Below are 5000 nucleotides of genomic sequence, written 5' to 3'. Positions count from 1 at the left end.
CATGGAATGAGAGCGCCGCCTGTCATGAGCCAAAGGTGCATCCTGACGTGGCAAATCAGATGATGCCGCAGGCATCCACTTACTATAATCACAATCAACAAACCGGCCGCCCCGCCCCGCCCCCCATTAAACCTTTCCTTACAACAATGTGTACCTTAACCTAACCTATATCGTACCGTAACCTAACCTATATCGTACCGTAACCTAACCTATGTCGTACCGTAACCTAACCTATGTCGTACCGTAACCTAACCTATGTCGTACCGTAACCTAACCTATGTCGTACCGTAACCTAACCTATGTCGTACCGTAACCTAACCTATGTCGTACCGTAACCTAACCTATGTCGTACCGTAACCTAACCTATGTCGTACCGTAACCTAACCTATGTCGTACCTTAACCTAACCTATGTCGTACCTTAACCTAACCTATGTCGTACCTTAACCTAACCTATGTCGTACCTTAACCTAACCTATGTCGTACCTTAACCTAACCTATGTCGTACCTTAACCTAACCTATGTCGTACCTTAACCTAACCTATGTCGTACCTTAACCTAACCTATGTCGTACCTTAACCTAACCTATGTCGTACCTTAACCTAACCTATGTCGTACCTTAACCTAACCTATGTCGTACCTTAACCTAACCTATGTCGTACCTTAACCTAACCTATGTCGTACCTTAACCTAACCTATGTCGTACCTTAACCTAACCTATGTCGTACCTTAACCTAACCTATGTCGTACCTTAACCTAACCTATGTCGTACCTTAACCTAACCTATGTCGTACCTTAACCTAACCTATGTCGTACCTTAACCTAACCTATGTCGTACCTTAACCTAACCTATGTCGTACCTTAACCTAACCTATGTCGTACCTTAACCTAACCTATGTCGTACCTTAACCTAACCTATGTCGTACCTTAACCTAACCTATGTCGTACCTTAACCTAACCTATGTCGTACCTTAACCTAACCTATGTCGTACCTTAACCTAACCTATGTCGTACCTTAACCTAACCTATGTCGTACCTTAACCTAACCTATGTCGTACCTTAACCTAACCTATGTCGTACCTTAACCTAACCTGTATTGCGCCTTAACCTAACCTGTATTGCGCCTTAACCTAACCTGTATTGCGCCTTAACGTAACCTGTATTGCGCCTTAACGTAACCTGTATTGCGCCTTAACGTAACCTGTATTGCGCCTTAACGTAACCTGTATTGCGCCTTAACGTAACCTGTATTGCGCCTTAACGTAACCTGTATTGCGCCTTAACGTAACCTGTATTGCGCCTTAACGTAACCTGTATTGCGCCTTAACGTAACCTGTATTGCGCCTTAACGTAACCTGTATTGCGCCTTAACGTAACCTGTATTGCGCCTTAACGTAACCTGTATTGCGCCTTAACGTAACCTGTATTGCGCCTTAACGTAACCTGTATTGCGCCTTAACGTAACCTGTATTGCGCCTTAACGTAACCTGCATTGCGCCTTAACGTAACCTGTATTGCGCCTTAACGTAACCTGTATTGCGCCTTAACGTAACCTGTATTGCGCCTTAACGTAACCTGTATTGCGCCTTAACGTAACCTGTATTGCGCCTTAACGTAACCGATATTGCGCCTTAACGTAACCTATATTGCGCCGTAACGTAACCTATATTGCGCCGTAACGTAACCCACATTGCCCCTTAACGTAACCCACATTGCCCCTTAACGTAACCCACATTGCCCCTTAACGTAACCCAACACACGTTGGGCCTTAACCCAACACACGTTGGGCCTTAACCCAACACACGTTGGGCCTTAACCCAACACACGTTGGGCCTTAACCCAACACACGTTGGGCCTTAACCCAACACACGTTGGGCCTTAACCCAACACACGTTGGGCCTTAACCCAACACACGTTGGGCCTTAACCCAACACACGTTGGGCCTTAACCCAACACACGTTGGGCCTTAACCCAACACACGTTGGGCCTTAACCCAACACACGTTGGGCCTTAACCCAACACACGTTGGGCCTTAACCCAACACACGTTGGGCCTTAACCCAACACACGTTGGGCCTTAACCTGCTCTGTAATTGTCATACGACGCGTTAAATTAGTGTAGTGTTGCCTAACTGCAACCCCCGCAATATAGTTTGCTACTCGCACTGCCCGGTCCCCAGTGTATCGCTTCATGTTAAACACCTTGCAGCTATACACTGTAATGTGGATGGCAGCAGGACGTACATGCTCAATGCCCTTTGCAGTTGTTCATTGGCATTTGCAGTTGTTCATTGGCATTCGCATGTGCGAAGCACTTAGCCTACGCTGTGGTACGGCCTGTGTCAACTGTCCGCTGATGTTGTACGTCCAAATCACACACTGTACTGCACATTGGTCCTCATGTACTGAATGATACATCGTGGTACATGTGACCGTACAACGACTGCGCCAACAACGGCGAACCATGCGGTCCAAATGTTGTGCACTCAGCTACGTGTCGTCTCCCTATAAGAGCTGGATTGCAGTGTGGTATGCCCTGGATGGCGATCAGCATGAGCCGTCTGTTGATGTAGTGGCGCGTGTTGTCAGACGTAGTCGTCTCTTCTCACACACCGTGATAGCATGGTGCACTGCGTTCCACATCTGCGACATGCGACAGAGGCCGGTTGACAGTCGTTCGCGCAATGGACATCGCATACGTACGGGGGCCACCTTCCACGTGTTCGCGAAGCGTGCACATGTTGTTGCGTGTATGTGGGCAGACATAGTGTGTCGTGACACCTGACACAGGCATGCAACAATCGTTGAATTTGCAAATGGCGATGGACGCCTACGTTTGCTGGTGACGTTATGCAAATGAACAACTGGTAAACCGTTGTGGTGCGGTTGTTCTCGCTAGAGGTGAATCAGTGATGGCGACGATCGGTTGAGCTACCAACCGGTTGTTCCAGCGATACCCACCATGCCCACGAACGTGAATGGCATCTGGGTGTGAAGCGATACGCGGCGGTGGCTGGGTGGGACCGTCCCCGGCCGGTGAGGGGGGGCCTCCCGGCGTGCTGGCCGCGCGGTGCGTGGGCGCACGCGCTACAGCCGGCTGGTGGGGGCGGCCAGTGGCAGGCGCGCCGGCCGACGGAGGCGGCAGGCGGCGCAGCTGCGCGCCGGCGCACCCTGCACGCGGCGCCGTGCGGCCAAAGTAGGTCCTCGCGGGCCCGGTGCGAAGCGCGGTGGACATCTGCAGTGTGCTGGTCCGATTGAGGACTGTGTGCGCTGAGGATGCGCCGCCGCCCGGCGCTCGGCGCCGCGACGCCGTCTGCTGCTCGGTCGCCTCTGCGGTTCTCGCAGGTGGTTTGTATCGCAGCTGTGCGGACGTGTTGGCGCGTGCGCTGTGCTGGGAGAGTTCGCTTCGGCACCCAAGTGGGGCTTTTGTCCTTCTGTGGCGCTGGCGTTGGAGCTGCCGGTCACCGTAGGTGGCGCGTGTTGTCTCCCGCCGGCAATGCCACGACAGCACGCTCCCGGGCCTCTGTCGGCAGCGGCAAGCTCAGTTGGGAGCACGGGTGGTCGCACCTAAAGCGTCTACTCGCCAAACTCCGGGCGATTGCGCCTCTCTCGAACCCGACCAAGTACTTAGGACGGCGCTGCGCGCCGCCGGGACCTGAGAGGGTTTCGAGGTGTATTGTGCAGGGGAGCTCAGCCTCCTCCTGTTTGCAGAATAATTGAGCGGACGCTTGCGTGTTCGCGCGGGCCCCCGGGACACACTCCCGGGCGGCCGGCTGCTCAGCTCTAGTTGACGCAGCTCCCTGGTTGATCCTGCCAGTAGTCATATGCTTGTCTCAAAGATTAAGCCATGCATGTCTCAGTACAAGCCGCATTAAGGTGAAACCGCGAATGGCTCATTAAATCAGTTATGGTTCCTTAGATCGTACCCACGTTACTTGGATAACTGTGGTAATTCTAGAGCTAATACATGCAAACAGAGTCCCGACCAGAGATGGAAGGGACGCTTTTATTAGATCAAAACCAATCGGTCGGCTCGTCCGGTCCGTTTGCCTTGGTGACTCTGAATAACTTTGGGCTGATCGCACGGTCCTCGTACCGGCGACGCATCTTTCAAATGTCTGCCTTATCAACTGTCGATGGTAGGTTCTGCGCCTACCATGGTTGTAACGGGTAACGGGGAATCAGGGTTCGATTCCGGAGAGGGAGCCTGAGAAACGGCTACCACATCCAAGGAAGGCAGCAGGCGCGCAAATTACCCACTCCCGGCACGGGGAGGTAGTGACGAAAAATAACGATACGGGACTCATCCGAGGCCCCGTAATCGGAATGAGTACACTTTAAATCCTTTAACGAGTATCTATTGGAGGGCAAGTCTGGTGCCAGCAGCCGCGGTAATTCCAGCTCCAATAGCGTATATTAAAGTTGTTGCGGTTAAAAAGCTCGTAGTTGGATTTGTGTCCCACGCTGTTGGTTCACCGCCCGTCGGTGTTTAACTGGCATGTATCGTGGGACGTCCTGCCGGTGGGGCGAGCCGAAGGCGTGCGACGCGCCTCGTGCGTGCTCGTGCGTCCCGAGGCGGACCCCGTTGCAATCCTACCAGGGTGCTCTTGAGTGAGTGTCTCGGTGGGCCGGCACGTTTACTTTGAACAAATTAGAGTGCTTAAAGCAGGCAAGCCCGCCTGAATACTGTGTGCATGGAATAATGGAATAGGACCTCGGTTCTATTTTGTTGGTTTTCGGAACCCGAGGTAATGATTAATAGGGACAGGCGGGGGCATTCGTATTGCGACGTTAGAGGTGAAATTCTTGGATCGTCGCAAGACGAACAGAAGCGAAAGCATTTGCCAAGTATGTTTTCATTAATCAAGAACGAAAGTTAGAGGTTCGAAGGCGATCAGATACCGCCCTAGTTCTAACCATAAACGATGCCAGCCAGCGATCCGCCGCAGTTCCTCCGATGACTCGGCGGGCAGCCTCCGGGAAACCAAAGCTTTTGGGTTCCG

At 52.3% G+C, this 5000-nt stretch overlaps 1 non-coding gene across 1 annotated transcript in view; it reads left to right on the top strand.

The window, feature by feature from the left end:
• The first annotated feature begins 3794 nt into the window (after positions 1 to 3794).
• Positions 3795 to 5000, top strand: part of LOC124578165 — a 1910-nt gene continuing 704 nt past the window's right edge. The window contains exon 1 of the ribosomal RNA XR_006972698.1: positions 3795 to 5000. This exon is cut by the window's right edge and continues 704 nt beyond it. This is a non-coding gene — a ribosomal RNA (small subunit ribosomal RNA).

Source organism: Schistocerca americana, unplaced genomic scaffold, assembly GCF_021461395.2.
Source record: "Schistocerca americana isolate TAMUIC-IGC-003095 unplaced genomic scaffold, iqSchAmer2.1 HiC_scaffold_274, whole genome shotgun sequence".
Lineage (NCBI taxonomy): Eukaryota > Metazoa > Arthropoda > Insecta > Orthoptera > Acrididae > Schistocerca > Schistocerca americana.
Note: the sequence above shows the minus strand (reverse complement) of the source record. Positions and strands in the feature narration are given on the sequence as shown.